Here is a 12,131-nt window from a genome sequence, read left to right on the forward strand (position 1 = left end):
CTTTAAGTATGACACTATTTTCAACTACAGAAAATGCACAATATGTTTTTTCATGAAATATATTGATGTATTATTTTCTTCTATTTTATTGCTCCTTTTTGGAAGATAGGAAGACGGAAAAGTTTTGGCTGTTTTTAAGACATAGCATAGCAATAAAAATAAACACAATTTATTATAATCATTTATTGAGAGTACTAAAAAGTTTGAAAAATAAAAAGGACTGAAAGCATCGTAAAGTAATTTAATTGAAATATGAATCTTATGAAGTTAGAGATAAGATACAGAGAATTATGATGTGAAATAACTCGTGATTTTTGGAAAACTCTACTGAAACTAATTTTCTTGAAAGATAATGGAAGATAATAAGTGGTTGTGGTAATTGCATAGACAGTAAAGTGATAATTTTAATCGGCAACGATCGAAATCACCGAGGATCTGGAAGATACTGGCGTACAGCGTTTTAATGAGATACTTTAAAGCCATGTAAAAGAATTGAGTGGCACTAGAGTGGCTTTATCCTAGTTAATTATAGGAAGGAGATAGGAAGAACTTCTTGAAGATGTATTAGACTGTAAAGAAAAATGGTAGGAAATGCTTCAAAAATGAACATTTCTTTGCAACAGTCAGGGATTGAAGTCAGCTTTTTTTGCAAGGACAGGCTAATGGCAGTACTAAAAGGATTGGAAAATAAAAAGGTGTCACGGGTGGAGAGTGTCGTTAGGAGTTTGTTGAAATATGAACGTTAAGAAGTTATTGATATTGAGGATCATGATTTGAAAAGGCAAAATGCGTGTTGGTTTTAGGAAAGCTCTACTTAAACCTCTTTCCTAGTTAGATGATAACAGTTTTTGTGGCAACTGCACAGACATTCGAAAGATTTCTATAGGAAGCAGATTGCTTAACATTATATTAATTATCAAACTAAGAGAAGGGGTGTGAAAAGTTTTAAGAAAAGAACAGTGTTTTTTTAAGAATGGGAGAGGATGTAACAACACTCTTGCATTCTTAGATTAATAACCGAGAAGGATCTGTATCAAAAGATCCCTGTGTTAGTAAAGATCTTGTCCTTGTTTAAGTGTACGAGATAGGTGTATTTAAATGATTAATGCAAAGTGAGAAAATAAATTCTACGATCGAGGTACGATTTTTCAACAAAAGTCTAATCAAATATCTGTTTTATAAAAAAATAATAATCTTGAACCATTTCGGAGATTTGTTTTATTTATTTGTTTTCGGAGAATTGATTGTATATTATATACTATATGATTATGTATTACATAGATTTTATATTATAATCTTCCTCTTTGCATATCAGGGTTTGGCACCTTGGATTCCATACATAAGCATTGTCCTGATTATTGCATTCGTTGTTGCTTTCGCCACCGGTCCCGGTTCAATTCCGTGGTTTTTAGTCAGTGAATTATTCAATCAATCTGCCAGGCCACTTGCATCATCTATTGCAGTTACTGTCAACTGGACTGCAAATTTCTTCGTTGGTATTGGATTTCTGCCACTTGCAGTAAGTACAGTTTCTCTTAGTAACTTAACAATAAACAAGTATTTGTATCCATAATAAGAATTGTAATAAGTAGTAATAAGAATTATGTTTCCATAAAAGACCAATAGTGACATACAAAGGAATATGAGCAGAGTATGCACAACATGAGTAGAATACCAGGCTATGCATGAAAAAAGCGATCATTACGAGAGTCGTCACGAGGCAAAATGCCTGTGAGGCAGGGCAATGGATTTTACAGACTGTTTGGTCTATTTACCCACTGATTTGGGTGATTTACTGTTGAAATTTGAAAAGTTATTTATCTGCTACCTCCACCCCCTTCCCTAAACGTACATTCAAAAGAATTAACCTTTCATCTTTTTTGAAAAGTATTTATAGCTGCTCTAGTCAGAACCGAGTTGAAAAAAAGTGTTTTGAAAACTTTACCAGGAAGGATTTATCCAGAGCACATGAAATTACATGTATATAATTATTCCAGCGATATATTGACAAGAAATGATTTTCTAACAGTTTTTGTGAAGAATTCATTAGAAAAATATGGTTTTCCTAATAAGAGTAAAGAGGAATGTTATTCCAATTATTATTCCAGCCAATTATTATTGGATTATTATTGGATTATTGGATTATTATTAAAAACAATCCAATTATTATTGGAATAATTGTTATTCCAATTATTATTCCAGGAAAAATTATTCCAGCGATATATTGACAAGAAATGATTTTCTAACAGTTTTTGTGAAGAATTCATTAGAAAAATATGTTTTTCCTAATAAGAGTAAAGAGGAATGTTTAAATTTGAGCAAGGACTGTCAAAAGGGCATAACTGAGGAACTACTGAGTATATTAATTTAGGGCTTTCAGATAATGATAAGGGAGATGATCAATTGACAAAAAAAGCAATATCTGTACGCTACTACTGCTACTACAACAAAAACTGCCACTTCTGTAGCAAATGATGCTAACATTGAGGATATCAATCGATCAACTGATTCACACCAAAAACTAATCAAGATAGTCTCCTTCGTAAAGCTCTATGGTCAGGAAAAAAGAGGAAAATAAATGAAACAAAAACATGGAAAAATATTTGCGATGATTCCCAAAAAAAAGTGACTAAAATATTCACCTGAAAAATCCCAAATCTATAAATTTGGCAAAAGACCACCACATGAATTAAAGCTATTTAAAATTGAATATTTGATATCAAGCCACGAGAAATTCTCAGCACAAGCCAATATTTTAACCTAGCTCAGAATCGTCTGTCCTATTAATAAAAAAAAGGTATACATAAAAAGACTTAAATAAATAAACTGTAGTCAGTAAGATATTAGAAAAGTTTGTAAGATTTTTCACCGTTGGAGTAAATAAAATATTAGTATTCCCTTATTTACGAAGTTGATGCTTAGACCAATCAGTGACAAAAGATTGAGTAGATTGTAGGGCTGCGGAAACATCCCTACGGAGTTGATGAAATGTAAATGACGTACATGAAATAATGTAGAGTAATTGTGAATCGAGTAATGGTCTAGTTGGATGAGTTGTACAAAAATTTTTTTCTTCTATAAGTCTCCTTGCTTTATCATAATTTAGACAGTAATTTCAAAAAAGAAAAAAAAAATTGCTTCCAATATAGTGGGTCAAAAAATACATAAGCCTGAACTAAGCAACGGAACAAAATTTTTGAACTGATCCAGGAAAAATATCTTTTAGCTCCATCAAAACTCCAGGAGTCTTGTGCAGTCACAGATTAATTCGATGCTTCAATGAAACCTCTTCAACAAGAAAAATACCGATAAATTGGTCATACCAATTTTTTAGGTCTACTGACAGGACCTCTTGACAAGTGAATTTCAGTTAACTGAGGGCAAGCCTGAGGAATACAAGAAATAAAAACTTGACTTAGCAATATTTAGGGTAAGGCAAATAGCGTCAAACAAACGGATGATTCTCTCAAAAAGGTTCACTATCTTTGCAAGTATCTCAGACTCTGTTCCTGCTACAGTACCAAGGGTACTGCCATCAGTGAAATCAATAATAGTGTCTTCATAGATAGCGATAGCAAAGATGGATATTCTTTTAGAACTTATAGATTCAGGATGACATAAGTTACAGCAAACTGTTGATTACTGTTTATTAACTGCAACTATAATGTCATTAACATAAATCAGAAGCAGAAACGGTCTCAGAGCAGAGCCTTGAAGAACACCAAACTCGACATCAGAAGAAGAGCGAAAAAGAGAACTTATCGTGATAGTTCTACCTGACAGATAAGAATCAAACAAAGCATGTGCCTGTCCTCTTACACCATCATGCAATAACTTATAAAGGGAAATCTCATGAGTTAAGGAATCAAAAGGTTTATGGACAATAAGAAATTCAGCATCAGAAATCAAACCAGGGTCAAGAACAATGTGGAGAAAATCTAAAGGAGTCACACATACATGTTCCATAAAATGCTTAGCTTAGAAGTCAAAATCGTAGCAAAAAGTTTTGCCTCTTGAAAAGCAAGTAAACGGGAAAGCAGTGTCTTTTCAAAATTTTTTTTAAAAACGGCAAAGATATTGGTCAATAATTGTCTGGATCATTTTGTGGTCCACCTTTCTATGAGAAAATTAATCTAGTCTGGTTAATAGAACTGGTGAAAGTTCCGTTTTCAAAAGATAGATTAATAAGCTTCGTCAATGAAGAAATAATTGAAGGAAGAATGAACATAACTACCATACTTGGAATATAGTCAGGGTCAGACGACGTAGAACCTCTCAAGCTATTTACAATCCCGACTACTTCAACATTAGAAGCAGGATACAACACCATCGACTTGAGACAAGGGGGTCCAAGATAAGATTTGTAATATATTTGTGACGGTGAAGAATTGACTGACGAAGCAGCAGTTTTCCCAATATTTGTTAAACATGATACAAATGGTTCTTGAACAGACGGATCACGACTGGACCAACCTTTGCCATAAGTCTCTGATTTAGTAGTTTCACCTAGTAACAAGGTATATCTTGGAGCATTTCATCATTAGAATACAGAATCCGATAACATAAGGTCACTCATCAAAAAGTTTTAACTGATCATACACTAATTGAAGCAGTAGAGTTTACATAATATTTTTTTTTAATTTAACCTACAGAATTAAGAACAATACTCAAAACATTTATTGGGTTACTTTGCAATTGATATATACGCCCATCAAGATCTGTGGTGTCATTTGGGGGGGGGGGGAAGGGCTGGCTCGGGCACCCCAAATTATTAGTCACAATTTATATTGATTTGAATAGAAGTGTGAAAATAAAATTGCATAAAAGTATTTTTAATTGAAACAAATTCGTTTCTAATAGAGCTGTATTCACAATAACCTGTTGTGAGCTTCATTGCCAAACATATTTATTCATTGTTCTTATTACAAATTTTACGATACATTTTTATTGCATTGTTGTTGAAGCCACGGTGCCTGAGTGTCATTGCAACAAAATAAGGCGAGACAGGATCCATGACAAAATTATAAATGCCAGTTATGTGATTCTGGAACAGTTCTTCCCTCAGTAGTTCCCTAGGACTTATCTTAGAGGGAACAGTAGTTCCATCTAATATACGTATTATGTACTCTTTATTTCTTTGAGTCTGTTCTTGAATCTGATTTGAATCTTTTGTGAGTCGTGTGTGACTCAGGTCTTCTCTCTTTCTGGACTTGGTAAATAGAACACAATTTTGTACAACGATAAACTTTTGCATTCTAGATTTGTCTCGATTGTGGAAAGATTGTGCCTAGCTTCTTGCACCTTTTCTTCTTTGGCTTCAGTTAACACATTCAATTTGAAATTTGATTTCATTGAAAATGCTTATTTCATGAATTGTCTTGCAATTTAGATTCTTCAATTTTGAGATAATCAAAGTGGAATTTCACGCCAGTTATTTCTTTATGATTCCAGGAAATATTAGAAAAGTGTATTAAATAAAAGAAGAATTTCAAAGAATCGATAAAGGTCTTAAAGAAGAGTACCTAATCTCACACACCAAAGATTATAACTAAATGAGAATATAAAAAAAGGACAAGATTTGTTAATTGGACAGTTAAAAAGAAATTGTACTAGAAATCAAAGATCAAATATTTCTGAATTCACAACCGAAAGACCTTATTAACAGGATGGGGGATTTAGCTTGAATAGCTTGAACCAACTTATGAAAAAACATGAAAAACATGAGGTGAGAAAAATATGAAAAAAAACTAAGAGCAATCAAACAACAATGTATTGAAAGCTTTTTCTAGGACAATTGGTTTAACGGTGGTTTCTCCCCTCAAAGAAAAGAATGGCACTAGTGCTAATTAATAAGCATTCCTCTTAGCGCTCTTTCCTTCTTCTGTCCCTCGTTTTTTGCTCTTTCTTAACAAACCGTGCATTGAAAGAAAAAGTCAGACTTGTCAATTGGTATCATTTCAAGAAAATTTAGGGTCGGGATGGGCGGCAAATTTACTGGTCAACATCTAGAGGGGGAGTGGCCAATTTGTTGTTTTTTCAATTGTTCTATGAAAATACTAAGCCAATGTCTTGAGTGGCCATTTTTCAGGTGTCCAAGCCGGTATTAAAGAATTTGCACCTCATGCAATTTACATTCACTACGATACTCATAGACTCAACATCGGCCTAGGTGATTGCATTCAGAACTTGAGACAAAGGGCACCTTTCTTCTCCATTCAAGAGCCGTATTGTTTTATCGCGAATAGCAATGCACGATACCAACTGTTTGTTAATGCTCAAAAGGCCGTTGGCATAACTGTTCTTAAGCTGGAGAAATCATCTACTAAAAGGTTGATATAGATCGGTGAACAAAGTAACGGATAGATACTACTATGTCGTGGTCGTTTCATCAATTACCAAAACATCTATTTGACAGGGAATCAGCAGCTCAGGCCCACGGACTCGCAAATAGTTTTCAGAGATTGGAATTCATATTTACACTCCATCTAGTGGAATTTTCTTTGCCACCATCTCTCTGTCTGAGCAGCTGCAGGTGGTAGACCTAGTCTCCTATACAGCTACTGGTCTTATTGCAGCTACTTGAGATAAAATTATAGACAGGTAAAATGACAAAGCTTTTGATGAAATCTTTCAGAAAGCAAAAGGATTTTCTCGTGAGCGCAGGCTCACTGAACACTTTTTACAAACTTTCAGAATTATGTTTCCTCATGTAAAAGACCAAAGCGTAAACAGGAAGTAGCTTCCCACTTACCTGATTTTTTAATCATGCCGACTTTAGGAAAAAGTAATCTTGCTGAAGTGAAAGAATCAACCAAAAATGCTTTCAGAAGGGATTATTTTCTTATGATAGACAGATTGTGCTGTGAGTTTGAAAGCCGCTTCATGAATGCTTTTCCACTGTTACAGTCAATTTCTGCATTGAATGTTGAATTACCGCACTTTCTCGATACTAGCCGACTATCTAGTTTAGCAGCGCAATTACAAAGAAGCTTACATTGAAAAACCCTGTTTCCCTTGCAAACGGATCTTTTGAGAAGACACTTTTAATTGTTTCTTACGATTGGTAGTTGATTTTAGGAGAGGCCTGTGCTAACCACTGGGAAGAGATGTTGCTCTTCAAACAATGAGCCGGCCGCTATAGGGGGGCCCACATAGGTTATTTAGCTTTCCCTTAGTTCATATTGAAATGACGGTTTTCATGTAAGTTTAAGTTGTACTCATTTTAAGATTTATTTGTTCATATATACTAGTACCTATTGTATGTTTGTTTGCTATGTTGCTCTTCAAATGTATGAAGATGTTTGAGATGTTGCTCTTCAAAACAATGAGCCGGAAACTTTACGGGGCCCACATAGGCTATTTAGCCCTCCCTTAGTTCATAATAAAATGACAGTTTTCATATCCAATTTAAGTTATACTCATTTTAAAATTTATTTGTTCATATATACTAGTACCTGTTGTATGTTTGTTTGCTATGATTGTTTATCTAATTTAACAAAAAAAAAATCTTTTGTTTGTTTTACGCTTTTTTGCATATTCAATTATTGTAGTATGTTTGTTTTCTTTGATTGTTTATTTGATTTAACAATGAAAGATTTTCTTTTTGTTTTACGCTTTATTTGCGTATTCAACTTAAGTTTTACTAGTTTTAAGATTTGTTTGTTTATATGGTACCAGTTGTATTCTTATTTGGTATGATTGTTTATTTAATTGTTGTTTGTTTTGGGTTTGTTTGTATTCTTATTTGGCATGATTGTTTATTTAATTGTTGTTTGTTTCGGGTTTTATTTATTCTTTTATAGTAATTTCTAGTTGTTTTGAGTTTTAATTATTATAGATTTTTATTTTTGCGGATCTTAAGTTTAATATGGCTATTACTTTTATTTGAAAAAATCTCTTTAAAGAGATTGTTTTTTGTTTTCTAAGTTTTTTCTAAAGTTTGTTCTTTTTAAGTTAATTTCTGTTTGTTTTTAATTGCCAAGGTCTTAAGCTTTTCAAAATTTTCCAACTCAAAATCAATTTTTTCCTCCACATCAAAGTTTTATCAAAGCATCAAAACTAGTATCAAAGTAAAGATAGTTCAAAGTAATAATAAGCAATTTGCATAACCTACAGCCCTTACCCCGTAAATCAAAGTTGCCCTGTAAATCGGTAAATCTGAGTATCCAAGTAAACAAAGGATCAAAGTAGCATTAAGCAACTTACATTACACACAGTCCTTTCCCCGGGGCTGGGAGGGGGTTCAATCCCAGAAGCATATCTCAAAATTGTGACCAAATACCTTTGGTCACAATCGCATCCCACCCCCTTTTCTCCAAATTCATCTGGTCAAAGCTGTGAGATAGCTATATTGTTCAATGTAGTCCAAAGACCAAACAACTCTCTTTCTGGGATGGAACCCCCCCCCCCCCCCTCGTCGGAGCTCGGTCTGTGACTTAGGCAAGTTGCTTATTGTTATTGTGATGCTTTGATTTACGTATCTACGGGGAAACTTTGATTTCTGGAGCAGAACCTGTAAGTTATGGCAGCTGCTTATCGTTACTTTGATATTGTTACTTTTATGTTAGTTTTGATAATCAGATGAAACTTCGACGTTGAAAAAAAAAAAAATCAATTTTGAAATGGGGAATTTTAAAAATCGGAAACTTCAGAAATCAAAACGGAGAAAATTAATTCAAAAAAACTTTCCGACAAGGAAGTTTTTCAAAGAAAAGTAAAGCAATACTAAACTTAAGATCAGGAGAAATATATTCCTATAAGAATTACATAAAAAACTAGTTTTTTAAAGTGAAAGTAAGGAGCGACATTAAAACTTAAAACGAACAGAAATTACTCCATATATGAAATGGGTTGTCCTCTCTGCAATCCCTCGCTCTTTACGCTAAAGTTTGACTCTTTGCCACAATTCTACTTTTTAAAACAATTAAAAGCTTTAGCGTAAAGAGCGAGGGATTACGGAGGGGGATACCCATTTCATATACGGAGTAATTTCTGTTCGTTTTAAGTTTTAATGTCGCTCCTTACTTTCAATTTAAAAAACTAGTTTTTTTTTATGTAATTTCTGAACGTTTTTGAATTAATGCACTTTTGATTTTGGCTCTCCGCACATAAATTATTAAAATGAAATTTTAATATTAATTCTTTTAGGCTAAATGGCTTTCTCTTAGTTTTGATCAGACGATTTTGAGAAATAAGGGGTGGGAAAGCGGCCTAGTTGCCCTCCAGTTTTTCGGTTACTTAAAAAGGCAACTAGAACTTTTCATTTTTAACGAACGTTTTTATTAGTAAAACATATACGTAACTTAAGAATTAACTTACGTAACAAACTTTTATATTCTTATATTTTTATTATGTATATGAGGGGGTTTGTCCCATCATTTATACCTCGCTCTTTAAATTAAAACTTAAGCTTTGTCCCAATTCTTTAAGAATGACCCCTGAATCAGAAAGGCCGTTGAATAAATAGTTGAAATTCCTAAAAATACTTTAGCATAAAGAGCAAGGTATTTATCTCCTCCTAAATACCTCACTCTTCATGCTAAAGTATTTTTAGAACCCCTCATATGCGTAATAATCTCTGTTCGTTTTAAGTTTTAATGATGCTCCTTACTTTCAATTGGAAAAACTTTTCATGTTTATTTTTTCATTGTTTTTTTTAGATGCTAGAAAATCCTGCGCCCTTTTCATTGAATTTTACTTCCCCCATGACATATTCCTCCAAGATAAGATCCTCCCACATAGCCCCCTCTCCTCAACCCCACCCCCAAATCAAAAAACCCCCTGAAAACGTCTGTACACCTCCCAATAACCATTACTGTATGTAAAAACTGGACAAAGTTTGTAACTTGCAACAACTCCTCCAGGGAGTTTTGGGGAGTGAGTCATTCCAAAGACATAGTTGTTATGGTTTATGACTATGCGGAACAAAATGGCTATCTCAAAATTTTGATCCGTTGACTTTAGGAAAAACATGAGCGTGGAAGGGGGCCTAGGTGACCCTATGTCCCACCTGTGATATATATATATATATATATATATATATATATATATATATATATATATATATATATATATATATATATATATATATATATATATATATATATATATATATATATATATATATATATATATATATATATATATATATATATATATATATATATATATATATATATATATATATATATATATATATATATATATATTTCTTTTTAACTACGTAAAACTTGCGAATATACAACATTCTTTGCTGTCCCATTGTCTGTGCATATAAATAGATTGTCAGGTTCAGGTTTACCGACTCTTGAACATGCAACATATAATGGTCCATGGGAAAACAATCCGTATTCAGATCTATACCTCATGATTCTAATGATTGCCCTTGAGCTTTGTTGATGGTGATTGCTAATCAACGATTCCCTGTGTCGCCGTCATCATTTATATATCCCCCTGTGCCCCCTGGCGCCCCCGTTGTAGTTGTGTCCTTGTGTCCCGGTCGTCATGTATATTCCATGTGTCCCGGTGTCCCAGTCTGTGATTTCTCTTTGAGGGTCCCGGGCGTCATTTATATTCTTTGTGTCCCGGTGTCGAACATTCCTTGTGTCCCGGTCGCTTTCTCTAATCGAAAATTCCTCATTCGCTTTTCTCTAATCGAACATTCCTTGTGTCCCGGTCGCTTTCTCTTTGAGTGTCCCGGTCGTCAATTATATTCCCTATGTGCCGGTGTCCCGGTCGTCATTTGTGTCCCGATGTCCTGGTCTGTAATTTCATCAGTCGAAAACATGACGTCAGTCGACACACAAACATGACGTCACTCGACAGACACACACACACACAGACATCCCCAAGCCCCCCCCCCCCCGCGTGCGTAAGTCGTTACGTGCCATATTAGTTACGCGCCGTTGTAGTTGTGTCCCTATGTCCCACCTGTGAATATATATATAAATATATATATATATATATATATATATATATATATATATATATATATATATATATATATATATATATATATATATATATATATATATATATATATATATATATATATATATATATATATATATACATGTTTTTAACTACATAAAACTTGCGAATATACAACATTCTTTGCTGTCCCATTGTCTGTGCATATAAATAGATTGTCAGGTTTACCTACTCTTGAACATCCAACATATAATGGTCCATGGGAAAACAATCCGTATTCAGATCTATACCTCATGATTCTAATGATTGCCCTTGAGCTTTGTTGATGGTGATTGCTAATCGACGATTCCCTGTGTCGCCGTCGTCATTTATATATCCCCCTGTGATGAAATAAATTTTGTATTTTTCCCCTTTTTTTCTTTTTAGGTTTTTTTTTATTTTATCTTTTTTAGTTTTGTTTTTCTCCTTTATTTTTCATTTTTTTTCTTTTTTTCTTTTTTTTTCTTTTTTAGTTTTTTAGCTTTTTTAGTTTTTTTATTAGTTTTTCTTTTTTTTTCTTTTTAGTTTTTTGTAGTTTTTACCTTTTTTTTAGTTTTTTTTGCAAATGTTGAGTTTATTTTTATTAGTTCTTTCCAGTCATCTTGATTATTATTGAAATTTACTTTTTATTCGTCCATGATGTTTTGAAAAACTAAATCACATAGTTAAAAATACATTGGCTTTCAGCAAAAAGCAAATCATAAAACAGGCTTTAGAGCTTCCATGGTTAATGAGAGAAGGGAGGGGGTAGAAGCCAAACCTCGGTTTGTAGTACATTTTTCTCTTTTTGTTTCAAACGTTGGATTAGTTCTTTATTAGGGAAGCTTTTTTTGTATTTCTTCTCTTTCCTGGTTTAGCCCCACCCTCTGGACGTGAAAAACTTCTTTTTTCTTCAGTTTTGTGCTTATTGAAAAAAGAATAATATGACATCCTCGTAACTACAACCTTTCCAAGCCGTAATTATCAACTGTCGTTGTAATAAATGGGAGCCGGTGTTATTCCCCCGAAAAATACCCCCCCCCCCTTTCTCATGGCTGGTTGGTCTTCAATTGCTTTTGACTTAGAGAAAAAGACTAGAACTTTTGGTTTCTGATGTAATGAGCATGTTCCGCAGAATTTGCGAAAAAATTTGACTTAAAAAGGCACTTAATCTTGTAACTTCC

The 12,131-nt window shown here is 33.5% G+C and overlaps 1 protein-coding gene and 1 pseudogene across 1 annotated transcript in view; both read left to right on the top strand.

Moving 5' to 3' along the window:
- The window catches only part of LOC136030616 (glucose transporter type 1-like), a 47,159-nt pseudogene extending 44,921 nt beyond the window's left edge, over window positions 1-2,238 (top strand).
- The window catches only part of LOC136029995 (solute carrier family 2, facilitated glucose transporter member 1-like), a 101,827-nt gene that overhangs the window by 49,575 nt on the left and 40,121 nt on the right, over window positions 1-12,131 (top strand). The gene's annotated exons all lie outside the window — the stretch shown is intronic.

The sequence above is a fragment of the Artemia franciscana genome, chromosome 8 (assembly GCF_032884065.1).
Source record: "Artemia franciscana chromosome 8, ASM3288406v1, whole genome shotgun sequence".
Lineage (NCBI taxonomy): Eukaryota > Metazoa > Arthropoda > Branchiopoda > Anostraca > Artemiidae > Artemia > Artemia franciscana.